The sequence below is a fragment of the Columba livia genome, chromosome 1 (assembly GCF_036013475.1).
Source record: "Columba livia isolate bColLiv1 breed racing homer chromosome 1, bColLiv1.pat.W.v2, whole genome shotgun sequence".
Classification (NCBI taxonomy): Eukaryota; Metazoa; Chordata; class Aves; order Columbiformes; family Columbidae; genus Columba; species Columba livia.
The window spans coordinates 150,171,448-150,199,324 of NC_088602.1; the positions used below are offsets into that span (position 1 = coordinate 150,171,448).

At 43.2% G+C, this 27,877-nt stretch overlaps 1 long non-coding RNA gene across 11 annotated transcripts in view; it reads right to left on the bottom strand.

Moving 5' to 3' along the window:
- Positions 1 to 947: 947 nt before the first annotated feature.
- The window catches only part of LOC110357303 (uncharacterized), a 105,505-nt gene continuing 78,575 nt past the window's right edge, over positions 948 to 27,877 (bottom strand). For 6 of the 11 annotated variants that reach the window (XR_010467493.1, XR_010467494.1, XR_010467498.1 and 3 more), the window contains 2 exons: positions 27,735 to 27,862; positions 948 to 5,459 (listed from right to left, as the gene is read on the bottom strand). This is a non-coding gene — a long non-coding RNA (uncharacterized LOC110357303). Of the gene's footprint in view, positions 5,460 to 6,292; positions 6,400 to 27,734; positions 27,863 to 27,877 lie in introns of all 11 variants that reach the window. The other 5 variants (XR_010467496.1, XR_010467492.1, XR_010467500.1 and 2 more) reach the window with 4 other exon arrangements.

The following is a 27,877-nucleotide window of genomic DNA, read 5'->3' on the forward strand; positions in this document are numbered from 1 at the left end:
TAACCTTTAAGCATGACCTTTAAACAGTCATGGTAAGACACATAACATCAACAATCAGTGGGAGTTGGATGCCTAAACTGAATACAGAATTGGAAGTCTCATGGTTTGCTCACAGCACCATCAGATCCTCAGATTTGTCAGAAATTTGACTATGTACCTGCATCCTAGGATTTTTCAGTGAGACACATGCTGTTAGACATCTTTAGATATAATAAGAAAATAGGACTTAGCTGCTTTGGATCCACACCTTATCCTGCAACCAAAGCACAAAATTGTTTGATTTTTCTTTCAAATAATCCAGAAGACTAAATTGGTAGGATGAGTTCCTCTGGCACCTACCTGGTGTTCCTCACAAGACAAATGCACATATTTTTTGAGAAGCTAATAAACAACAAAGCTGCCAGGGCTGACTAAACACTAGAGCTACTGGAAAAACCTCTGACATTAGACACACAATTTGCTGCTATCCACAAATACATGAGCCTGAGCTAGAAAATTAAAATTAATGAAGATGGCAGGTGGGAAACACTAAAGCTGTCAGATGCCTTCTGACTTAGGTCACTTCAGGGTCCTGAGCATATAGGCAGTGGATATGTCTGTGAGCTCCTATGGTTTCTGGGCAGGGAACAGCCTATTTCCCCCACAGGAAATAACAGAAACATGGTGATATTTTTGAGAAACCACCAGGCATGCCAGTAGAGCAACATCTGCCACGTTGAGTGCAGAGCAGTTTGAGAGATGAGGCTGTAACAGAGCCCTAACTGCTTTAAATGGTCTCTTTTCTAGTTACAAGCATAAATGGAGCCTGCTTCTTCCAAAAGTTTTAGGAAGTCCACCTCAGGTCCCCACTAATGCAAGTCCTGGCTTGCCCTTGGCTGCATACATGTGCCACAGTCACATTACTGGTGTGTCTACAGCTCAGCAGTGTAATAAATTTTGACTTAGTCTTGTAAGTAACAAAAGTTTTATTTCTAATCAAGCAATAAGCAAAGACAGCTCTGGGTGCGGCCTAGAGACCTCAGTCTCCCTTGCGGCACGCGCACACAGCTAATGCAGTTCTCTGGTTCTTATAGTCCATCTCTGGTCCACAGCTTCTGGGTGTAACTTTTCACTCATGTTGAAGGCTCTCACGGTGTGCCTTGCATCATGTGAGGTTGACTGCTGTGTAGCCACTTTCGATCGCCGCTTTGGTTACTTATGAGGTAAATACATCAAACAGAACAAAGCAACTAAGAACTCAAACAAACATCTCCTTGTTAGGTAAATACATCAAGCAGGACAAAGCAAGTAAGAACCCAAACAAACATCTCCTTGTTAGGTAAATACATCAAGCAGGACAAAGCAAGCAAGCATACAAACACTTCTCAGAACTCAAACAAACATCTCCAGGAGCTTTAATGAACAAACATTTCTCGAACTGCTTGTTACAAGCAGGAGTTGCTCCATTACACAGATACAGGCTCACAGGAGCTTCTCAAATCTTTAAAGAGCCCAAGAAGAAAACTGAAAGGAAATTATTTGTAATAACTAATGTCACAGTAGAAAAATAAATAACCAAATCATGTGGAATAGCAGCCTTGTCAAAGGGATACAAATCCTGTTCTCATATTTGTTTTAAAACTTTAAGAGGTGAAGGTAAACATTGTAATGCCTGAGTCCTGCAAGCAGGAGTCCATCTGCATGGTGCTCACGTAAGAACCTCACAATTAGGAAACTGCATTCCTAGGGGATTATATGTACATTTGTTAATGAGGTCTGCAATGAGGAAGGCAAATATTTCAGGTCTTGTCTAGTCTTCCCGCAGCGTGTGGGGCTGAGTTTTGCTGACCAGCATTGTCCCATGTGCTGTGTGTGTGTCAGAAGGTCTGCATTTCCAGAGATTTCTGGAGATTGCTGTGTGGCACAGCAATTTTGTGAAAATCCCTTGTGTTGGAAGTTTCAGAGCACTGAAACGAGAGTGCTGGCGGAACTACTTAGTCAACACATATGGTGCTTTGCTATGATTTCCATCTCAGAGTGTACTATCACTTATTCTCTGTTTTTCTCACAGCTGCTCACTCCCAGTGTTAGCACACCCAGAATAGTCTGCTGGCATATAAATAGGGCTCTCCCTCTGCCACACATGGCAGTGCTGCAGGCTGCACCACTTCCCGCTTGAGTTTGAGATGGTGTTAGTGCCATTAATGTCATTCTGTGTCTTCCCATCTCCAAGACTCTGATACACCACAGGTTCCTGGAGTTGCTCATTCTGGGGGGGTAAGATAAATGACAAAACAAATAATTACATCCCAATTTAATCAGCAGGGAAAGCAATATCAAGAAAAAAAAATAATCTTACTAACTAGAAGATCTTATTAACTCCAAGTGTCTACCACATGATTCTCATGAGGTTCAAAATAAGCACTCATCAAAGCAGCCCCACCTATAAAGAAGAAATATTGTTTTCAAAGAAAGCCCAGGTTTTGGGCAGCACAGTTCTCCGAAGTCAAGCTTGTGGTATATCACCACCAGATCCTGACTATGTGACCACTTTGGGCACTGTCACATTTCCCAGCCAAGAGGATGTTCAGCCCTGATGTTTCACTCCAGTAGTTGCAGCCAGGCCACGGTGTCCCCAGTTATTTAACTTTTCTGTCCTGTTCTAAAGTGTTACACAGCCTCCCGTGTCATTCGATCAGGGATCGGAATCCAGTCTTCTGAGACATTGTGAGGAGCAGCAGTCCCTTCACACCTTGTGCTGACAACAGAGTAATATTATAGTGTGCAGTTTCAGTCACTGAAGGTAACAGTGCCTGAAAAGCTAAAGAGGAAGATTAGGGAATAGCACAAGGTGTAAAAAAGTATTATTATTATTAAGATTTTAATAGGAACACATAAAAGAGGTACCAAGAAATACTGAGGCTTCTGCTTTTTTCTCTAGCTTGATATATAATTTCTATTTTCAGTATGCCCTTGGAAAAAGTTTGAAAACTGTGTTTTGCTCTCAAAGTGATTTTCCTTTTTCCATTTGGCAGACTCCCTGCCACAATGAACAAAGATGAAAGAAAAAAAATGATGAATGAATCAATAGGTTTTTTTTTTGTCTCGCTGCCCTGACCACTAGTGTCAGGGCATTATTTTAATAAAAATATTTACATTCTCTATTTTTATGGACTCTTATATGTCAGGATTTTAAAGTCTGTGTGGCACTCCTAAATGTCACTGTAATAGAAAGTAAATATAAATTAGAAGGGTTTGAACTGTTTGCTTCAATGGATTTTTAACCAATAATTACTTTTAAACCAAAATTATAAATACTCTGTGGTCTAAAACTCCTAGTTTTCTGAACAATAAACCTGACAATCAATTTAAAATAGTTACTTGCACTGTCAGCAAAAGTTAAGATTGGATTTTTTGAAAACTAAAACAATCCAAACCAAAACATTTTCTATTTTCATGAATGGTCAAGGATTCTAATATTTTTTACACAACAAATATGCTATCTAAAAATACTGGAAGTAATTACGGTCATGTTTCCAACTACTTGGTTAAATTAATAATGCCACACAAATGCTCCCTCTGTTGGTTGATTTTCAAAACTTATTCAAAATATCACAGTAGCATGCACTAACAGAGTATTTTTTTCCTGGGGGGAACAAAAACAAACAGCCCCCCCCAAAAAACACACCACCAAACACACTCCATAACCCCAATTGTGGCACACAGAATAATTCATTCAAATGATTGCCAATCTGCAAAACAAGATTAATTAAATTTGAACAGCCATTAAGCCAAATTATTTGGATACAGAACTAAATAATACTCACACATCCGAGCTCTTATAATTTAATTTTGGAAGGTTAGCAGAAGTACTCTCTTGCAGAGGAAAGAATACTACTTTTATTTTCTTTTCCTGTGGAGCGAAAAGACACCACTATGCATCGTTAAGAAAACAGTTCTCTATTAGCATCAACGACAATAAGACGAAGGAGGAATTTGGGAGTTCTGTTTATACACATTAAATTTCCAACAAGTAGTTCTTTAGGAGCTGGAGCAGTTTTGTGCAGTGAGGAGCCTTCCTGAGCCTAACAGTTGCCATCAAGGAAAAAAAATCGGTTTCCATGGAAACACCCGAGGTGGACAAAGCATGGATTAATCAAAATACAATGAACCCTTTTTGCAAGGTACTAGAAAAAAATCCTGTTTAAAGTGAGCACCACTGCCCTTTCCTTCCATTCACACTGGAAAGCATGGGAAATTCTCCCCAAATGTCTATGTGGCATACAGTTTAATTAACATTGTAAAAAGTTAGGTTTTCTTATATTTATAATGAGTGCACGGTTGTGAACTAGGAGCCAAGGATATATTAACATGAGAAAAAGAGAGGGAGAGAAATAATTTAAAATTACATTTACAGTCCTCTTTTATTTGCTACTGATTTTGTCAAGTGCGTCTCTTTATGTTTAAAAAAAGTTGGTTTTTTGTTTGTTTCGTTTTTTGTATTCTTAGTATTGCATGCTCATTTCTTAATACTGAAGGCTCATCCTGATTTTCAAAATCCAAGCTATGGGTTAGGGATTCTTTCTTTTTTTTGATTGTACATGATACTATATCAATCTCAGTTACCACCAGAAAAATTTCCACTATCAGAATTTAGCTGCAAGTTCTGCCATTGCTCAGGGATGAACAAAAGAGAAAAAGCACCGCTTTTCGCCAATGCTCTCAACAAAGAAAAACGACAACACTGCTCCATTTTTATAAGAGCACTTCCACTAGAAGCAGTTCTTTTGTCAGTTCTTTGCATTAGCAAAATAGACATATTTTTTAGTGATAGCTGAAGTTATTTTCTAATTATTCTATTATCAGAAGGTGTTAAAAATACTCTGAAGGTGTAAGAGCAGCACACAATAGTTACAACAGAAACCAACAAATGTCAAATGACTGCAAACCCTCCATTTGTTCACAACAACATGATACTAATGTCAGAGGCACAAAATGCACTTCCACTTCTAATCCTACCTCGCAGTGAGGCTCTGCTCTGAAAAATTGCCAGCAATAACATTGGCAGGGTTCCACTTTTGTGTTTTTCAAAGGTTTGGTAGCAAATACACTCACAGATTTTGATCCTTTTTGTTTTATTACTCTCCAGCAGGGACCTGAGAATCAAGCTGGGTTTCCCGTCTCCAGCATCACCGTTAGTAATAAAGGCTATGTTGGCCAAATTATGGTCACAATAATCTGTGTGTAGTCCTCCTGTTATTAAGAGATTTGCTCAGACGTTACTTGCTGAAGAAGTCCCCAACTGGCAAGCGGCACGCATGGATACCTTGGTGCATGAGGAGGATGAGCGCTACATGCTCCTGCAGGTTTAAATGAAGTAGAAAGGAGCAAATGCTTCATTTCTGTCATTCAGGCAGGCAGATATGACTCTGAATACACAACAGCTTGGTTCATGCAACCACCCACTGCAGCAGCACATCCTAAGAAACAGATTACAGTCAGTCAGTTATTACTTACATTTGAGAAATTTTCATAACAGGATAGATATTGTCAGGGCAGATAAGCTGCTTTCAGGGCCATTTTGGGGGCATGCACGCCCTGCCACGTGTGGGGTGGTATGTGCAGAAGGTGCCTGGGGCACCACAGGGACTGTGAGAAGTTGCCCAACACAAGTTCAGGTGAGTCTTTGCAAGGGCACGGACATGCCAAACGGCGCAGATGTCCACGCCAAGGTGCCAGCCATGGGAGCAGGGGACATATGGAAACACAGCTTCCACACCATTGAAAACATGGCCATACATCAAGGGCACAGGGAGGAGTTAACTCTTAAAGGACTGTGAGACAGGCTGGCACACTCCCATTGCTGGAGGCTAACCTCCTAGTCCAGTTGCCAGACTGGTCTGGAGAGGCAAGAGCACCGCCTGGCATGGCAGGACCAGCACAGTGGGCTGGAAGGATGCACAAGCCACATGACAAACACAAACCGTGTGGCCGAGCAGTGTGAACTCCACGCAGGGCTGTGTGCTGGGTGACACAGGGGCTGGGACGCATAAGGAGAGGTTCTGGGAGGCCAGGTGGAAGAAGTTTGGGAGGTTTCCCTGTGCCTCCCCTTAGGCACTGCCTCCAAGAGCTTGCAGACCTACAGCAGCCCACCTCCTTCAGAAGCTGCTCCCTCCCCCACCAGCCCTGTCTTCTCCTTCTGGGTGCACACGGAGCCTTTGGGGCTATGGCTGCACCAGAGAGGTGGAGGGGCTGAGCCTGGGGTCATCCACAGGGAAGGGGAGAGGTGGCCCTGGGGACCATGCTGAGGAACCTGGCATGTGGCTGCTGTCCCCACAGGGCTACGTCTTCTGCTGGACAGTGGCCAACTCCAGCTCTCCTAGCTCACACAAAGCAGGTGATTTCCTGCCCCTCAGCAGCCTGCAAAGAGGAGGAAAGGTTTTCTTTGTTATATCATTGGTTTCTGTCTGAATCAGAGACCAATTGGTCTTCCTCCCAATATGTATTCTTCCCCCTGCTGCTAGTAGCATTTCAGGTCCAGCAGCTTTTCAGAGAAGTGACCCCCTTTTCTGGCCTTTTTCAATATAAACGTGCCTAAAATGGAAAAATCACCAAGAAGGTGCACAGAAAGCCCACAGGTACTTGCCCCACTTTCCCACCAGCTTTGCCTATACGGGTGCCAGGAGCTCACCTTGCACCACACAAGCCTCTGTCAGAGTTGGCAAAAAGTTAGCCAAAGCTGTGGTGTTAGGCTCACCAAACCAGCATTTCCTGCTGTGACTTTATTTCACCAGGAAATATTGATCTGCCCTGGTGGAAATACCCCTTCAGAACAAACACCCCCCCTACAATGGAGTGTCTTTCTCTGGGAAATTAAGTGAAAATAGAATAAAGCAACTTTCTCCTTGCTACTCATGACATTACCTTGCAGGCTAATACAAGACGTTTTTCTTAAAGCAGACACAACTTCTCTCCGTATTTAACACTTTAAACATCATACAGGTCCGCAACACAGGGACAAGCTGCCTGCCTCATTAGGTGACAAGGGACATCTAGCGGCATCTCAGCTGCCAGCTCAGGACGCAGGGACTCAGCAGACACAGCCACCTCACCTGTCCCCATGGCGTCTCACCCTGCCACAGCAAAACCTCAGGGCTGACACAGGGAGTACCAGCTTTCTGCCTCCCCCAGCCTCACATCTCACTGCTACACACACAACCACAATCCTTTGCCTCCTCCTCTCTCACTCGGGTCTGCTCAGCTCTTTCAGTCCTGCTTCATAAATTTTCTCAGTAATTTAATAATATATTCTATATATAATAATATACTCGCAGTAAGAGGCTGGTTACCTCAGTGGCAAAGGCCTGTAACGGATATGGCTTAGGAGGAACACACATCTGCTTGAAAGTAGAATAAATCAGAACATGGTTAGAATAGGACTCTTGAAAATTGCAGCCACATGTCCTGGAAAGATTTTAATTTTGTTCAATTAAAAATTAAATAAATAAAAATGACATGACATCCAGCCTAATAATTTACATCAGTAATCAAGAGTCAAGACAATGTCATTAGAAACAGACCAGTACATACTGAAGAAATCAATCTGACAGAATTTCAATCTCTTTCATGAGTGATGCCTTGTTACATGGCTTTTCTCACATCAGTGAGGGTCTCCAGTGATAGAGTCAGGTCCAGGCTGCCAGCAGGGAGATACCAGTTCCTGGAGACTCAGGGTAGAAAGAAAGGGTGGCTTGGGGCAAGGAGGAGAGATTTAAGGCAATCTGAGTCTGAATCAGACCTGTCAGGTAGTTGTTTCATTGGAAGGGAAAATGCTACATGTAGTAAAACACAAAGCCCAGGGAGTGGTCTTTTATCCACTCACTGGTCAGAGCATATTGTGGAGCTTCACAGTATTTCTGCAAGTCTCCAGCTGGGAGGTGATGAGCAGGACTAAGTCCTGTTATCATGTCAGTAGGAAAGAACCAGTCCTAATATCTTTTTCCTTCTGATCAGGCATAGGTTTTTGGAGGGTTTTTTGGGTTTGTTTTGTAACCTTAGAAAGTTTGTTGTGAGGGGTTCTTCAAGTGGAGCAGCTCCTCAAGAAGGGATATCCCATTCTTGTACATCTCCCAGCATTGCCGTGCTTTGTTTGGTGACTCTCCAGCCACTTATGGCTTCCTGACATGCCTTTAGCGACTCAAATAAGTTCCTGCTGTTGACCCAATCTGTGATTTTCTCTTTACTTTTAATGAACAGATTTTAACTGCTATTTTATGGATTCAGCCATAATTGGTACAAATAAAATGTTAAAATGACAGACCCTGAAAAACTCCTAATGAGCAACATAAATCACAAAACCTTATAAAAAAACCCAAACTCTTTGTGAAATGAGGCTAAAAGACTAAATAAAAACTTTTCTGTACTCAGCAATTTAAAGTAAAACATGGCAATTAGGTGATTTAAGCAATGACATGCAAAGAAGTAATCCAGCCTTGTAATAAGCAAACTATAAACACAAGTATTACAATAACATTTCTTATTATAGAACTTTACTCTTGTTATATTTATAATGTCATTAGATTAAATCTATCTTCATATATGAATGTGCTCTTGATGCCAGCAAGTAGAAAACCAGGATGAGTAGTACCCTGTGGGAGGACGTGGGGGTGGAGAGAAAGACCAGGAGGATCAGCTGGGGTTTAGGAGGCTGGATTATCTATCTCCCAGACACTGAGGTGATGTTACACATTGTGGCTTAGGTCCACCTAACAGCTTGCTGTCACTGACAGGGGATGGTTATAGAATCATAGAATCGTTTCAGTTGGAAGAGACCCTCAGGATAATTGAGTCCAATCGTAACCTAACTCTGGCACTACACCATGGCCCTAAGAACCTCATCTACATGTCTTTTAAGCAACTCCAGGGATGGTGACTCTACCACTTCCCTGGGCAGCCTGCTCCAATGCCTGACAACCCTTTCCATAAAGAAATTATTCTCCATATCCAATCTAAACCTCCCCTGGCGTAACTTGAAGCAATTTCCTCTTATCCTATCACTTGTTACCTGGGACAAGAGACCAACACCCTCCATTCTGCAACCTCCTGTTGTAGACAGCAATAAGGTCTCCCCTCAGCCTCCTTTTTCTCCAGGCTAAACAGCCCCAGTTCCCTCAGCCGCTACTCGTCAGACTTGTGCTCCAGACCCTTCATCAGCCTAGTCACTCTCCTCTGCACTCTCTCCAACACCTCAATGTCTTTCTTGTAGTGAGGGGCCCAAAACTGAACACAGGATTTGATGTGCGGCCTTACCAGTGCTGAGTACAGGGTGAATATCACTGCCCTGGTCCTGCCAGCCACACTATTCCTGATACAAACCAGGGTGCTGTTGGCCTTTTTGGCCACCTGGGCACACAGCTGTCTCATGTTGAGTCAGCTGTTGACCAACACCCTCAGATCCTTTTCCACCAGGCAGCTTTACAGCCACTTTTCCCAGAGCCTGTAGTGCTGCCTACGGTCATTGTGACACAAGTGATACTCCACTCTCCCCGGCGCGCTTCCTCATGTCAGGTCTGACCCTCACTTTTGATAGAAAACCAAATTAACCAGTGAAACTAATATCCCCGTTCTCCCGCTCCCACAAAAGCTAGTTGAAAATGGGTTATGAGAGAAGTTGGCTGAGTGGCACTTGCAGGTGTTTGCAGCACACATCTGCCATGATGTAGTTATTTTGATCTGCTTCGACTGCTTCTTTCTCCGCCTACAGCTATTATAATAATTACAACAATTTTCTGGAATATACAAAAGCATTTGCTAAGAAACAACAACCCCAAACTCCTTCTAGTTTTTGAGCTTAGGGCAGTGGTGGTTTTGTGCTTGGTGAGGGAGGTCTGGGGACACATATGGCTCATTTCTACTAAGTATGGCTTTTATCCCCTGTACGTGCTTATGTCACAGAATCACAGAATGTCAGGGATTTGAAGGGACCTCAAAAGATCATCTCATCCAATCCCCCCACCGGAGTAGGAACACCTAGATGAGGTTACACAGGAATGTGTCCAGGTGGGTTTTGGATGTCTCCAGAGTAGAAGACTCCACAACCCCCCTGGGCAGCCTGTTCCAGTGCTCTGGCACCATTGCTGTGAAGAAGTTTCTTCTCATATTTAAGTGGAACCTCTTGTGTTCCAGTTTGAACCCATTATTCCTTGTCCTGCTATTAGTTGTCACCAAGAAGAGCCTGACTCCATCCTCATGGCATTCACCCTTTATAGGTTTGGAAACATTACTGAGGTTTGCAGGACCCAAATCAGAAATTAGAATAGTCTCTGCTCTTCTCACTCTTCTTTCTTTTCCAGATTATTAGAAAATAGAACTGTGAATTTATCTGGGAAGTGAAGTCAGTAAGTGTCAGTAAGTGAAAACTATAGTAGAAACAGAGGGCTGGGATATTGTCATGTTTGCACCATGCTCAAACACAGGGAAGAATCCCAAAAACATGCATTGGGACCTCAGAAAACATTGTTTTGTTAAAAAAAAAAAAAAAAAGGAAGAAAAAAAAAATAACTTCCTTAAATTAAAAACTCCTGTTTATTTGCTTTCTGCTTTCTCAGATACTAGGCAATACTTGAATTTCACTTTCAAACCAGCACCCCTAGGAATCAGGATATCATAGACTGAAATTGCCCCTTTGTTGCTCAGATTTCCCACCCCTGACACTTAGCAGAGCACCTGATAGAACAGGACACACGACATAAGCAGCACCACATTGCACACAATTTCTCCTCTGCTGAGGGAAGTGCAGCGGCCCTTCCATCCCCAGTAGTGCCCAAGGCCACCTCAGGGCTCCCAGAATGGATTACAGCAACGGGTTGTGGGAGCTACTTTTGTCATAAGATTTATAAGCTTCACCTGAACCCCCTGCCCCCCTCCCCAAACCCCCTGAGGTTTCTTTTTCACAGGAGGAGTTGCTATGTTCCTGCCTTTCAAGGTAGCATCAAAATGCCTTTTTTTTTTTTTTTGCCTGCTTAGTTTAGATTTCTCTATGAATGGATTGAAAAAAAAAAACAAAACCAAACTCAAAACCACAAAAAAAACCCACAAAAAAAACAAACAAACAAGCAAAACCAACCACAAAACAAGCAACAACCACCCAGGTGCCTGAAAGGGTAACAAAGCTCTGGAAGAGGTACTAAACCTGCTGGATGGCCAGAGTTCTCTGATTTTGGCTTAGAGTCCCTGTGTGGCTGCAGTCCACCTGTGCCTCAGCCTGGGCTTACCACATATGTTTAAGAATAGCTGATTTATGTGTTTTCCTCTCATGTTGTGTTAAAAAAAAAAAAAAAAAAAAAAAAATGAAGACCATTTGTAGCTGGGAGGAAGGAGCAAAAGGCACTTCGGGAGGTGCAAGAAACCCACAGAAACCCTGACTCATCAAACTCACTTTCAGTTTGTTTGGCTGCCTGTCTCTACCTTTTTTTTTCTTCTGCAAACTTTCCCCAAACATCTCTCCCTGGTTTCTTGCTTTACTCATTCACCTCTTTTCCCTTTCTCTGCAAGGCTTTCTTAATATATTTTTTTCCCCAGTTTCCATCCATGTCACCTTCTCCTGCCACCTCCTGCAAACACTGTAGCCACCTAGAAAAAGACCACAGTCCAAAAAGCGAATGAGACAGGGCAAAGACAGAGCCTTATAGAGCAAAACAAAAATGAGAACACCTTCTTATGGGAAACTTTTAAAGAAACAGACCAGTCTCTTCCATTTGATGTTCCTCCTGGGAAAAAAAGAAAATTCCATTTTTTCTACCGAAACATTTCACTGAAATTGTAACAAAACAAAAATTAGATGTACGTCTGTACATTATCATATTTTTCTTACCTTTCACATTCTCTTTCCCTTTTTTCTGGCCAAAACCACTGTGTGGTACCTTGTGAGGAAATATGTAAATGACCATCCCATTTTCCCCAGACCTTATCATAGCCATAATATGTAGGAACATCTCAAATTTGCAGATGGCAAATTGATGCCACAACTGATTGATCAAAAAGCCCCAGGAAACGCTTGACATCTTTCATGGTGCTTCTACTGCTTAGAGCAAAAACCTTCTACTCCCTCCCAGCAGCCAGCTCTGTGAGACTGGGAAAGATCAGAAGAGATGAGGAACTCTAAAATGACAGTGACAATTAGTTTTAAAAGTAATGCGAGAAATGTTGGAAAAAAGCCAGCATGGGCTTGCCTGGCCACAACAAAATATTATTTTGGTATGGAAACAAGGACTATCAAGCTGAGATATTACTGCTAAGTACCCTAACCATCAGCAAAGGGATGCTGTGTTTTAGGTACCGAAGGCCTCAGAATTAACCTTACAGGGACGAGCCCCCCCCCGCACAGCCAATACCTCGGCAGGCCGGGCTCAGCAGCCAGCAGCTGGCACTGTTGCTCCACGGGAGGAGCGACAAGCAGCACCGACCAGGGATGCTGCACCGGCCAGTGATGCTGCGCTGGTGCGGGATGCTACACTGGCCAGGGATGCTACACCGGCCAGGGATGCTACACCGGCCAGGGATGCTACACCGGCCCCGGCCAGGGATGTAGCAGCAGCAGTGGGCAGTTAAAGAGTGAGCACACAGACAAGTCTTTTGAGCATCACTTGGAAACACGGTCATGATGATACACATTGCCTCCGCATGAACACACGCTAATTACACCCTCCATGCAGACATGTCATGAAAAAGGAGCAAAGATTTCCATTGTGCATACGTGTACCACTCTTGCTTAGAGCCTACAAGTGCAAATCTAATCTGTCCATTGAGACAGGTGGAAAATAAGAGTGATGTGCTGCAAAATATTCAAGAAATGCAAATCGATTTGCTGTGTTTCACAAAGCAGCACATGGTGCAATCTTTCACAAAAGCAACAAGATACTTCAACTCACTGCAAGAATACGGAAACTTTCTTCCAAATGGGAGGGACCCTCTTCTCTTTCAGAGGTTTGCTGTTTGCAGTGGCAGCACAAGTAGAGATAGTTGGTGCAGATGAGTGAGGCAAGGCCAGAAGTGAGGATAACACAACGGAAAGGCAGCCTTGCAGAACTTGCTGATAAAAAGGCATTTGCTATCTTATCCTATCATAGAGCACTTCAGTATCTCACAAGTCTTGGAAAAATCACAGCACAGTAAAAGGTAAAGTGAAATCCTGTGACTTTATAGTTAACACTTATTTTTCAGAAACTGGTGAAATTAAAACAACTTAGACTTGTGCAACAAGGGCAGGAATACTCTCACTGGGAAAAAAAAAAATCTTATCTCCATTCACAAATCTGCTCTTCATGGATTTTAGTACATCTTGGCAAAAACGTAAGTGAGGAAGTATCGGGAAGAATTAAATAAGAACAACTTAATTTTTCAAAATATCAAAAGATAAGCAATTGGAAACATCTGGGAGGTAAGAAGGAAGGAATAAAAACAAACAAACAAACAAAACCCCACAAAAAGAAACAAAACCATAAAGTCAACCAAATTTCATTGTGAACCAATGGAAAAGGAAACCACTTAAGTACCTCACAGGGAAGTTTTATCCATCTCCAAGTACAGGAGTGTGAAAGTTTATCTGAAGGAAGGGTATGTGCCTAGGCTCTGCCTGTGCTCCCTCCTCAGTACCAGAGCTATTTCACCATTGAGAGCTGTTCTGTAATCAAGATAATAACTGGCGTTGAGCACACAAGCCAGAAGGGCAGAGAAAAGTCTGTGCTAAATGAATTAGATGGTTAAGGGTGAAAGATTCTTATTCAAGCTCTTTCTGCTGGTCACTGGTTTGAGGAGGGAAAAAAGATCACATGCTAGGAGAAAGAAAAAGAAACAAGAAAGAATTATTGGGAAATAGCAAAGAGACATTCAAATAAATGAATTCTGGGGTTCAGAAAAGAAAACTGGCCAAGGAACTAGAGTAGAAGTTTCCTTGTGTATTAAGAAAACCCCAAGAACAAGAGACAGCTTTGTCTGTTAATGTGCCACAAGAAAAACACAGCAACAGCAGCAGCAAAATCCTTCCCTGCTGTGATTGCAGCAGCAGCAGTTCCAGAACACATCAGGGGGCATGTATACATTTAATTTGGTTTAACAACCTGAAAAATAAGTAAGTAGTTCCTTTACATTGAGGAAATTATACATTTCTTAGACTGGAGAGAAAGAAGAAGCAGTTTAGCAATGTATTACAACATCTGCCTGTTGTAATGATCCTCATCAAGGTGGACCACCCCTTTGGGAACTGCACCTGAGTTTCTCTACCAGTTATTGACACTGTCTCTAAGATCATTTTGTCAAAGTGTTGTCCCTCTGAGAGTACATTCCCTCAGAGTGAACCTACCACCAACTGCTTAATATTTACCAAGGAAAATATTTGTAAATCCTGAAAGAAAATATGATTATATTAGTGGTCCTCTTTTAATCTCCCTGCAAAATTTATTCACTGTATTGTCTTGCATTGCTACCTGTAGTTACGTTTGCTTTAGTCGAGCAGTATAAAAGTATGTGCATAAGAGGGATACAGTGTTGTGTCTTTTCATTTGACCTCATGCTAAGGCCCCAACTATTGTCCAAGGGCAGGTGATATATGACTGAGAAAATCAATGCACAGTATTGAGAAATCAGCTGCCAATTTCTGCATGTCTGTGTCATACACCAGGGTCTCACTGCACTGCCTAAGTCACGAATGTCTTACATATTCTGTGTATTCACAAACAAAAATAAAATCACAAAGTTTAAATTACTTTTCTTTATGGTCTGGGGTCTCCGTGTGCAGAGACAGAGGCCACGTAAAACTCATCAGGCCAAGTCAGGAAGACAGGAGCGGTTTTGCACTAGTTTTGCCCGTTTTGCATGTGGAAGCCCCACCACCATCACCGGGATTGCTGCACGGAGACTAAGAGCTGAACTTTGCCTACATCCAGTAATTAAAGTTGGGAGTTGCTTTCGCAAGGACAACATGACACAAGACACCTTTTATCTCACTGCTGCCTCTGCCCATTGCTTTCGAGGAAGCTGCAGCAACAGTGGAAAAACTAGAAGCCTCTAGTTACATGGAAATCTGGATCATAAAACACCACCACTAGACGTCCTCTTAGCTCCAGCCAACCAAGCCGAAGTGCTTCTGTAGCCCTGATGGTTTCTTCCAGCCGCACCATACAACACAGAGCAACTCAAGCAGGAGCAAGGACTCTCCAGGGACTCTACCTACAGCTTCGTGGTTTCTAGACCATGTTGGCCGCACACATGATTTATGTGCTATAGCCGCACCCCGTGTTTGCCAAGCAGAGACATACCTTAAGTGTTAGCAGTTGGCTGAGAAGAATGGGTCCATTCACACATGGTCGCAGCCAGACTTTGCCTTCTCAGCTGCCCAGGTAGAGCTACCAAGCTGGATCTACAGCAATCTTGATCCCAACAGGTCTGGAAATTTCCTCTGATACTCTAATTAAGAAGCCAAGGTTCAGGTGGTGTAAGGCAGAACAGCTGTCAAGAGAGTGATGCCAGTCTATGCTCTTTGTGAATGGCCCTTACCTTTCAGAAGAGAAAGTCTTACATTTCCCACATCCTGTCTGTGACATGAGGTTAGATAAAATATGTTTAGGAGGCATGACCTGGCCTGTGGCCCAGCTGTCTGGCCACAGTAACCACACTCTTTCCTTATAAACAGGACACCATTCCTTCTGGGTATCTGTGATTTGCTAACTCAGCTTTATTCATTTCACTAGAATGATTTTTTTTTTTTTTTTATGAATTTTCCAAAATCAAAACAATGGCTGTGGAATACTATTCAAAACCACTGCTTTTCCTGCAGATTTGGTGAAACATGGAAAAATCGGCTGTTGCGTGGCCATTTGAAATGGGTTGCTTACGTACTTGAAAAGATGTTAACCCGGTTCTCAAGGAGACTTGGCTGTTTGAGAGTTGTGTTCATCTTCTGAGACTGACACTCACTTGCACCTTATGTCATAGCTCACAAGAATGACATCATTACCATCACTTCAGGCATTTCAAGCTGGAATAGAGGAGCAGTTAAGAGCCAAGGTAAATGTCGCTCTAGCAGAGTGTCAGGAAAATAGAGTAAATGACCCCAGGGAGGATTTTCTTTCTGGTCTCCAGTTAAAGCAACCACCATTAACCACCTCACTAATAATTTTCTCCCCTCATTGACATAAATGCAATATTCTTCCTACCAACGGGGAATATTGTGGATAACTGCACAATTACAGATATCCTATTAATAACCACCACAAGATTGCCTACTGTCTTGCTGTGCTCAGGATCTCACTGTTGACGCTGATACACACCTGTGGTTGCTCACCCTAACCTGAATGATGTTGCAGAATTGCTGCTGTTCCTGCTCCTGCCAGGTGTTCTCTCATAAATACAAATGTTAAGGCAGACAGAGCATACATAAAATATACACAATGCATCTTTTGTGGGGTTAGGACAAGTAGTAACAGTCTGTAAATCACAGGCAGAGAAATTCAGGTGACATGTGAGGGCTTGTTTTGTGGTAGCAGGGATGACAAAGCAGTGGAGTGGAGCACCTGGGGATAGTGTGAGACCTCGGACTCTGGATGTCCTTGAGGACAGGTCATGAAAGCCACTCTGATAAACATTTGGCTGCAACTGATTATCCTTCTGAACGTGTCCCCAGCCCCATCACAGCTCCACAGCAGGAGCAGTCTTGCTCCTCTAATTTAAAACGAGATAATTCTTTCTGGGAACTGTGACAATAGCAGTTGCAGGAGATGAAGGAACCCTTTCTCTCTAAGAGCTCAGCTGGGGTTATTACACAAGGACAACCTTCCAATCAAAAAGGGGGCAGAGCTAACCCATTTCTCTGCCAGCTCCACCCTCCATAAGTAGATGGCAATCTTTCTTCGGACTTTGTCCCTGAATCAGAAAGGTAACCAGAAGGCATCAGATAAAAACTGGACACATCAAAACAGTCAAACAAAACCTGAAGGACTTTGATAATAAGCACACATGGAGTGAAGACACTTTCACATGGATTCCTTACTTCAGCATGTAGGAAGACCTACAGCAGGAATGTTGCTTAGGAGAAAAAAATACAACATTGAGATCTTTATAGAAATCTCTAGACACTCTGGGGCTTTTTGTCTCATACACAGACCTCAAGCTCACCCAGGTGTCACCTTTTGGGCACCATACAAACATGGGACAAGTACAGGAATGCTCTGGATGGTAACGTGATACAAACAGAGATAAGGGAAGAACACCACCAGTAAACAAATGCAAATGCACTCTGATGATCAGAAAAATCCTGGCTTGCTTCCTAGAAAAGCTGTGGTAGCACCTGAATCAAAGGGGCCTCCTGGAGCAGAGGACAATGTAGTACTAGCCAAAATACATTGGCTAAGTAAATCAAACAAGAATTTCATCAACATGACAAAGCAAAATGTACCCAGAGAAGTACAATTAAAAGATTCAGTATAAGAGCAATGTACTCATGCCACTGCAAAAGGCCACTAAAACAAACTAAACTTGAAACAGTTCAGCTGGTTTAGCTTATTAGTTAATTTATACAGCAGTGTAATGCCAGCACAGCAAGGCTTGCTCAGAGCATGGGAACCAAGCCAGCTACATGCCCTCACCAAAACATCTCTCCTGGCAAAAGCTGGAAGAAAGATGCAGTGGTGCTGGTGGAAATGGGCTCTGCTCCTCCAGCCTGTGCCCCTGGGAGGTGGCACAGCTTTGCTGGCCTCCCGGCTTGGTGGTGGCCGTGGCAGTGCTGCTGCCTCGTGAAAAACATGCACCCACAACCACGTACACTGGGCTCCTTCAATGGGCTTAAACTCGCTCCTAAATCTGTCTGTAACTACGGCCTCCTCCACATTCCCTCCTAAACCAAATGTGGTTGGTATCAGATCCGACCTTCCTTTCCCTCTCTCAGTCACATACACACACACAGAGACATGCTAAAAATAGATGCAATTCAGTGTTCATTGAGTGTAATTTCTTGAGTTTCACTTTGCAGCAGACATTCTCCCTGGCTGCTAGCTCTCCTTCAGGTTAAAATATGGCCTTTCACTCTGGTCTATTCAGAAAAAGTAGAGTTTTTCTTTTCCTTCGGTTAAGAAAATGAACTGAATTTTCACACCACAAAACCCAGCTATATTGATAATTGTGGCATTAACATACAGGTGAAATGGAGGCTCAACTGGAGAGTCTTTCAGTTTTGGTGTCAGAGCATAACTCTGTGTGGACCCGTGAAAGGAATTATTTTTTTTCTTTGAACAGTTCTCTCTCCTACAACTTTGATACCAGGCTGCTATCGCTACTGGAGTATGCAAATCTGAGCTTGCCACCAAAACAAGTGCTAAAAACCTCCCTGGGAATAAAAGTGCTGTTTGTATAAACTGTCGCATCCTTCTCCCACCTCCTTGCCAAAGGCTGCTCCGGCAGCTGGTAGGATGAGGCTCTTCCAGTGAGGTGGGAGCGGAAACACGACAGCTTATCGTTACACACCGTCTTCAGTGTTTTGCTGAGTTAGGAAGGGACAGGACAACCAAGCACATTTCCAGGCACTCTGCCAAACTGGGGCCCAAAGGGTAAGCAGAAAGTCATGTGCAGGATGCAAGTGTCTTTAAAAGAAAAAAAAAAAAAAGCACCAGATGCTCAATGAAGTGATCCAGGACAAGGGAATGTGTATGAACATTTCAAGTTCTGCTTTAACACCTTATTAAACGTATAAGGATCTGTGTCTTAGGAGTGGGCTGCGTTCTGGGAGAGCCACGTCAGGCTGAGATTTTGCAAACAATCCATCTCCTCTGCAGCCACCAGTGAAGCCACCACCTCAGTGCCCAAGCATCCCACTCCTTCCAGTGCTACTGTGAGACATAATCACCCCAGTCATTTTTTCCCTGAATAAACTAACTTCCAATACCTTTAAGCAGTAAATTGCCACAAGCAGGTTTTGTTAGTTTGCTTTTTGACTGCAGCCTCACATAACACAGTGTGCAAACCATAACGAAAGGCATTTGTATGCCAGTGTGGGTCGATACCGTAGTTTAACAGAGAGCAGCTTTGTGAAGGGAGAACAAGGCTACTGCAGCGTGCCTTAGGGCTTTTGCTTCGTATGGGCAGCACTAGGTCTCCATTCTGCATTAATGAACGACTACTGTTCATTCACCTATCAGGGTGGTCTGATGGGACAGGCCACCGTGGGACAATTCAGAGGGGCAGCACAGCGTGCAAAGCCCCTCCACTTCTCTGACTGCTTCACATCAGCAATGCCAGCAAAATTGTCCATGCATATCACAAAACTTGAGAAGCCATATGGCATCGTTTAAGTTTCATGCTGTTTCGTTCAAAGACACAGTGGGCAAGAAAAGGCCTTTGCTTCTCAGAGAAATAGCCAAGATGTGGCCATCACAAAAATTGTGTCCCTTTGGCAGGGGATTGCAGAGATTTTGGACTATCACAAAGCCCTCTCATCTGGTTGAACGTGCAAGAAGCCACCCATCCACACAAGCTGATGTTCCAGTGATTTGAATTCGGCCTTGACAGTCTCTTAGCTACTGAATAGAAATCTCTTTCTAAAATTTGAACACTGAAACGAAATTTCAAATGTCAGAAATTTCCACACTCCCATCCTCGCATTTCTCTGCAGGGAAGCATGCATTTGTTCTTTATGAGGCCACTGCTAAAATCTTGGGAGCTGCTATAAGGAACCACACTGACACAATAGGAAGGAGCCTGTGTACAGTGAGACACAGAAGATACCTGGGGATCACTCTGCAAAACCAATTCCAGACCACCTGACTCAAGGGAAATCTGTTCCTCTTCTGGAACAGTTTATCAAGCTTTCTCCAGGCATGATTTTCTACAAGTTTAAGCAATGCATCACATGCTTTTTTGATGAGGTGCAAAAATGGTGTATTAATTTCAGTCTGCTCTTAATTGATCTAAGATAAAATAACTCAAAAATAAATTATTAAAAAAATATTCCACCTTCATGATGAAATAAGAGTGCAGGCACTTGTACTAGTTTACTGGAAATCTGTTCAAAGACATAGCCTTAATTAAAAGGGTGTAGTTCTTTTTTACACAAGCCTGGAGAGGCAGCCTTGCCTAGGAAAGGTGATGGAATAGGTGATGAAGGCCAGCCCATGGAAAACATGGCGGTGTGACTGCAGGGGATTTTTCCTGCTTTCCTTTTCTGCTATGCCAGCTGTCCGTCCTGCCTGGGAACCTCGCTGCCTCACTAAGCATGCATGAAGAGCGAGCCATGCTTCCAGCCCATCCTCTGTGTACTGTAGCTCCACCAGCCTCACGACAGCTCAATCAGACTACTCTCGCCTTTCTTCTCTCTCCCTTGAAAAAGTAAATAAAATCCCCAAGCCTCTTCAGTGCCAATTACCAAGCAGAAAGGAAGCAGAAACCCCAAACAGAAACATTGCCAGGAACCAGATTATTTACAAGCTCAAGAGAAAGAAATGCAAACACATACCCAGTGACTGCTCTATCCTTTTAGTTTCTATTACCTTTTTGTATTGGCACAAGAAATAGCCAGCATGTGACTGTAAGGTCAGGGTATCTCTAGTTACAGTAGCATCTAAGAAGCATCGTTCTAGTAAAATGATATCGTGTACAAGCCACGCTACATAAAAAGCAAAGGAGGGACAGGATATGAAACACTCCAGACACAGACATAGCCACGCCAGCCTTAAGTGATGATACCCCAGCTACAGCTCCTGCCCAAAAAGCAGGATGTTAGCCCACACTAAACTCAGCATGGTCCTGGCAAAGCTCTTACGGTTAGCCAGAAGAGTTACTGCAGCCTGGGTCCGTGAGCAGAGCTGGTACCTCCTGCTGTTTTTTTTTTGGGGGGTATTCATGTGCCTGACAAACTTCCAGTGCAGATAGGTAATGTGAGCAGCACTGTGCTGCCCTGGCGACACCAGTCATAGGGCAGGGGGAGAGCAAGGGGGATGTCCTTACCCAAACCTTTGGGACACAAGCGGTCCCCCTGCTCCCTGCCCAGTGTTCCTGCTAGTGCAACACAAAAAACAGCTTCTTTGTTTTTTGCAGGTGTCTGTACAAGATTTACTGTCCCAGGAGTGTTCCTTCCTCTTCTTTCCTGTTTGCTTTGAAACCTCAAGCTATTGAGTTTCACCTGGTTTCGAAGAAGTAGCAAAAAATCAGTGCAGGGTCATTAAACATAGCGGAGACTCCCCAGAAGGTTCACAAATCTTTCTCTAAGCTGGCCAGAGCTTCAGCTTTCTACCAAAGTGCCTGAAAATGACTTGTCTGCTTTCCTGTTTCATTAGGAGGCTCTTGCACAGCTCTACCACTGATATTGGAGCAAGGACCTTTTGAAGCTGCTGCTGGGCATGTGTTTTCTGTTTATTTTCTAATAAAAAAGAATCATGTGCACTAAGTTATCTAAAAAGCAACTGTGCCAGCATTCAGCCATGCAGAAAAAAAAAATGTAAAAGCCCCTAATGCTTTCTGTTAACATTAAATTCAGGCAAGTTTGTTTACAAATAGGACTGACCTCTTATTTAGTTAACTTTTTTAAGAAATAAAATCTGTGGGAGTTTATTAGTCCACTATGGCAAATACATTCTCCAAACAACAAACAGGCCTCTGATCAGTTTTGCTTACATCCAGACATTCCAGAAATGACTGAGTAGATGTTTTCTCATTTTCAGTTAGTAGGGGGCTGATCACAGTTTACACACTGGATCCTTTTCCCATTAAAATCATCACCTAAATCCTCACCAATGTCACTAGGAGGAAGAGAGAAAAGGAGTGCTCAAAGCCATGTGCTCCTATAAAAAATCTCAGCTTTTTCACACAAAGCCCCACTAATCACATTTCAATAGCATCCTCACAGTAACGAAGTGTGAGAGTTTAGCAAAGCCTCCCAAATTACTCTTTTTTTTTTTTTTTTTTTTTTTAACTCAACTTTCTAATTATACTTGCACAAAAGCCCATAAGATGTTGTATAGAGGTATAACCAAATGACAGCTGTCTTCATCAAATCCCATTTGCATTCCTGGAAACGATGGGAAGCACTTTGTGGCAACTTTTTCCCAGGAGAAAATCTTGAGTTGCTGCAAGTTCCCAGCCCCAGGGAAGGTCTGGCTGGTGAGAAGCAGGACAAGCCCCAGCAGCCACAGGGGTTATGGCGCTGGAGTAGACCATAAAGAAGAAAGTTTAATTTCTCGTTGAGACAGATTTCAACAAAGGCTTGAACTTCTGCCTCCTACATCACACCCAGGTGCCCTGCTCTCATGATGAAGTTAACAGCCATTTGTTTTCTCATTTTTCTCTCACTTTCTGAATCTATAAATATTGATCAAGCGGGGAGCAGCCCCAGCCAGCAAGCTCACAGAGTCAGGGACTTCAGTTCCAGATTCAGGTTCACCCAAGCTGTGACTTGAAGCCAGATGCCCCTTCATCTCCCTCCCTACCAGGCAGGGCTTTATCTCCTGACATCTTCCCTCTTCAGGTTTCTTCCCGACATCATTTATAAAAGTCTCACTTGGCTTTGATGAAGAATGAAAACCAGACATGCCAATCCTGAGTCTTTAACGGGAAAATCTTCCATTGTCATTTCCTGCCAACCCCAATTGTTGCCTTATTGACACACATGTATTTCAGGGGTACAGACTGCTTCAACAGTAGTGGAAATTTATGTAGGAATTTTGGAACAATATACAATACACAACACAACAAGGGTCTAGATAAGGAGCAAATTAGGACTATTAGTATTTGTACAGATGTGTTTCTATAGTATATACAATAATTTCTGCAGAACATAGAGTATTTCCAAAAATGAAATGGGCAACAACAAACAAAGAAAGTGAATGAAGGAGAAAGGAGAGAAAATTAAAATATTTATAAAAGAAATGAACCTTTAAAAATACAATTATGGGGATATAGTGAATTTACATACCAGTCTGCAATAAACTCCGTGTAACAGGATCCCTGAACACAGCTCAGGTCTGAGGGAGTTTTCAGCTCCACTTTCCAGGCCTATCTTTCAACCTTGTCTCCATCACATAAATGAACTGCCATGAACATATGTTTTTAAGTTTGTTTCTAAAATAACCAGACCGAAGCAGAAATACTGTGCTGCCCACACCAGTCTCCCCCACACACCTTCCTCAGGGGAAAGAGCAGAGAAAAACCATGCGTGTTAGTCACATCAGATGAAGTGCTACAGCCATGCAGATTTATACAAAACAGAACCAGAAGGAAGGTCTGTCGGGTCCCAGATGCGAGTGCAGGAGGTGACGGGCCAAGGCTCGCTCAGCCCCAGCCTTGCTGGGCTCCCTGAGATGCACATCAGCCCTGCAAGTACGCAGGAGATCACCAGGGGTGTCGCAGGGATGTGTCCGTGTCCACCTTCTGCAACGTTCAGAGCTGAGGATGGGCACTGAGTACGTCCTGTAAATGGACAGTGCAGGAGGGGCAAATATTGCTGCTTCAGCCTTTGCTGTTCTTTCACATGCAGGGGTAGACCACATCAAGGGAGTCCAGGTACAAAGGAGATGCTTTGGTGCTTCAGCGGATGCTACAGCAGCCTGAAAGGTGCCGTCAGGCTCCTTTCTACCCTGTTTCCCTGAAAATAAGACCTACCCTGAAAATAAGCCCTAGCATGGTTTTTTAGGATTTTTGAGGATGCTTGAAATATAAGCCCTACTCCAAAAATAAGCCCTAGTTACAGTTCATAAAAAAGTCAATTGAAATAGTATTCAGGCAGCTATACATGTAAAAAAGTAAGCATCTTTTGGAGCAAAAATTGTATAAGACTCTGCCTTATTTTTGGGGAAACAGGGTAAAGAGGAAGGAATTTTAATCAGGGTTACTTCTAAATCCCTTTTTAATTGTTAGAGACATGTGGATCTGGGAAAGAACAAGCATAAGCAAGGAATAAACACTGGATGTAATCAGCTGCTTCCTGGTGAGAGAGGAGATGGCTAAAAGAGCATGTACACTTTTCATTTCAATTGATCCCAACAAAAGTAATTTCTATTTCAAAACCAAATAATGGAGAAAATTGCCACAATGAAGTTATCTAGTCTAAAAAGCTGTTCCTTACCTTTTCTTATTCCATGCTCAGCTGACACTGTAACCTCAGGGGTGCTCATTTTATTTACAAGTTTATATCCCAAGGGATAGGTTTGTACCTTTTGGAGATGAGGAGAACACAAGGCTCTGGCAGCTTCCAGCCTTTTATTCCCACTCTGCCTCTTGGCCCATGCTGCACAAAACTCAAGGCAAATCCTGTGCCTCAGCATCAGCGATTCCCTGTAGGTCCTCTGCATATTTCTCATATCACTGCAAGTACGTTTTTGCCTACAAAAGGCAACTGTGACTGCATCTACATCCACTTGTCTCCATTCTACCCTAAATGCTGAGCCCCACAGAGACCTTTCCTTTCACAGGGTTGCTTGTTCCTTGAAAATGTGGGCTGAATGTTCCCCACCCCCCCTCCAATAAAAAGGACATTTTACACTCGTGTCTACAATAAGCAGAACAATATATTTGAAATGGCATCTCAGCTTTTCATGAAAGCCAGTTTTCTTGAAATTCAGACATATGGACTGTCTAATAATAATTATTGTGCTCACTAAATGATTTTCTTGTTTCTCTCTTTGGAGATGTTTTCAGGTGGGCCTGTCTGAAAGAGATATCATCAAACTGGTAGGAGAAACCAAACTCTCCCGTCTAAAATGTCACTTACTACTGGGACTACAAGAAAGATTTAAAATACTTGTGTAAATGATGGAAGCTAGGACAAATTATTTTCCATTTCTGAGCACTTACTCATCTGCTCACATCAGTACTGTGCATAACTAGTTGAATAGCTGTCACACTATGGGGTCAGTATCAGCAGAGCATACATAGCTGCTTTTTTTTTTAAGTAATTAAAAGTTCCAGGATCTAACACTTTAAATGTGCTTTGACAACAATAGAAAAGAATTACTTCACAAAATTTTGAAAAGCTGGGATTGGAAAAGTCTCTTTTAATAAAAGTTTTGTGGTACAATCCTACCCTGGGGCCACAATTAATCCCTTATGGCTATGAAAGGCACCAAGTAACCTATGGAAGCTGGAAGAGAACATTTTGTACTTTGTTTCGCACCTATTACTGCTTACTAAACTAATTACAGAAGATTTAGCAAATCATTTCCAAAAAAGAAGTTGCTGCAGACTTCCCTTTCTTGTTATGACAGGTAGCCCCATGACTTATTCTGGGTTCTATACCCAGCTCTGCCCCAACTGTTTTCCAGTCTTAGGCAAATGAGGAATTGTTTGCCTCCATTTCCTAATCCCAAATTGAATCACTACCATTTGATTTGCAGAGATGCTACACAATGCCTCTGAGGGAGGAAGTTCAACATCATGCTGCCTTGTTGCACAAGATAACATGAGACACAGAAAGGTGGTAGGGTAGAAGGATGGACCTTTAATAAAAGGCAGCCATTTGAGCATAAGCTTGAATAAACCTGACATTGAAGTTTCAATGGGCAAGGTGGTTTGGAAGACAATTGATAGGCTGGTGGTGCTTAACAGAATATGACATCCATGTCACGCAACACAGCAGGAGACTTCCCAATCTGCCAATGTACATGCAAACATCAAATATCCAGTGGCAACATGGGAAAAGAAAAGCAGGTGATGAAAAAAGAAGTTTTTTACCTCAGCTGCAAAGCAGACAAGAACAATGGCCATTGCAAATTGGGAGGGTACTGAAAGGAAAAAACAACTTGTGGTCAAAGTGCGTAACTAAACATGGAATGAAGAGTTGAACACAGCTGTAAGTCTCACCAGCCCGAATAAAACCTCTGTTCATAACTCATAGACACGCAAGTGAGAATTTGCTTCCTTTCCAGCTCCATTCTGCTCCCACCAGCATCACGCTCCTCCCCAGCTGCTGAGATACACCCCAGCAGAGCATGGAGAGCTCTTCTGGCACGCCAGCTTCAGAAGTACTAACCCACGCAAAGCTGAGCTTATCTGGCCTTTTAAAGCACCCTTGCACACTTTAAAATGTGTGCAGGTAGACTAAAATGCATCAGTGGGATGCTTTAAAGCCTGTGCTTCTAAATTTCCTGTTTCTACTTGCAGAGAGCACTGCCTACTAGCAGGTGGCACCAGTAAAATCCACAATGTCTTCTGTATTTAAAGCTTCCACAGGAAATACCTGCAAGCAAAGAAATCAGCAGGCTGTTAGACTTTACCTGCAGGGTTCTCTTTACGAGCTAATATTATAGTTTCCTCTTCCTGACATTGGCTCTGGCCCAAATGAGATATACTTCTAAGCAAGAGCCGCCCCGGTAGGGATTTAAAGCTGGAAGTTCTGTGGTCAATGGGAACTGGCCATTTTGTGACCCTCATCTCTATGCCTGTGTTGCTTTCACCCTTTTGAACAGTGTGAAATAGGGGAAAGAAACTGCAAGTGCCTGTTCCCTGCTATTTTATCTCAAGACCACTTGCTAGGTGGTGTGCTGTGGAAAAAAGTGTGTTTTGCATGCTGTCCTGACTGCAAGAATGTGCCAGTGTGGCTCTGTTGCAATTAGTCAGACGTGTCTGCTTGTTGCTGGAGGCAAGGAGAGAAAAAACGTGTCAGCCAGGCTCTTAAAGCAGGTAACACAGAAAACAGCTGTTTATCCGGTGCAAGGAAGTAAAATCATCATTCATCAGAGCTGAACTAAGAAGACCTCCTGTGCAGCCCTGGGGTGGACACAAGTGAGGTGTGTGAGGTTACATGTCAGGTAAACATGGGAGACAGCTGGAACACTGGTTGTGTGCTGAAGTAAGGTAAGCTTGGCCAAGCTCCTTAAAAGGACACAAGACAAATTTCATGTTTTCGGAACATGTTGAGATCCGGTGATGCTTATTACTCTGTTCCAAAGGGCCTGATTATAAGTAAGGGACTCACACAGGGGCGTGGCACTCTCAGCAGGTCACTCACACTGAATCAGGAGGAAAAAACCCAACACAATCCCCAAGCCCCAAAACACCTTAGTTGCATGACACAGGCAGTATCAACATCTTCCCATGGTGGCTATCCTTCTTTTGCCTGAGGAAGAGAGCTGACAAGAAGGGAGCCACCACGGCTCCTCTGTCCCCCTTGCCTCTGTAAGAGGTGTTGTGAATGCATGGCCACCTCTTTTCAGTCTGCTCCTTCTGCCACCACTTACTCAGAGCTGGGTGTAATGCACAGTGTATTTTCCACCGGCATCAGGTGATGGCATACTGGAAATCATCAAGACCGGGCTTAGATTTGCAGGATGCCGAAGGAAAGGGCTTTATATTGGATAGGATCAAATAGCAGACCAGAATAAATGAGGTGAGATATGAGGACACTTACTCATGGGCAAAGGTTAATGACCCACATGACAAGGGTCGGTATCTGGGGAATCCCGAGGTCACCATGCAACTGCTGACCTTTGCCCGGGGATCTGAGAGACAGTGCTCACCAGCTCCAGGGTTGTGCATGTGCCATAGCAGAGAGAGTCTGCAGCAGAAACTGAGTTACTGTTGCTAGAAGAAAGTGATAACATCGGTAAACAGACTGAGGGAAAAAATGAGGTGGCTTCTGGCTTGATTCATTGCAAACTCTGCTAACAACCAACTCAAGCATGAGGACATTGCACAAAAGACAGCAGGCTCATGAAACACTGCCTATGTAAGTGAAGCTGCTGAAAGACTACATGATTACCCTTCCAAAGGATTAGGAGGATTACCTTTTCAAACAGAGCATCTCTGGCCCACTCCTGATAATTCCTGATCCTCCACAGGAGCTGCTGGTCTTCCACAGGGCTTTTCAACGCATCAGTAGCACTCCCCAAAGTCTAACAGAGCAACTCAGCACCTGAAATGGACCCCA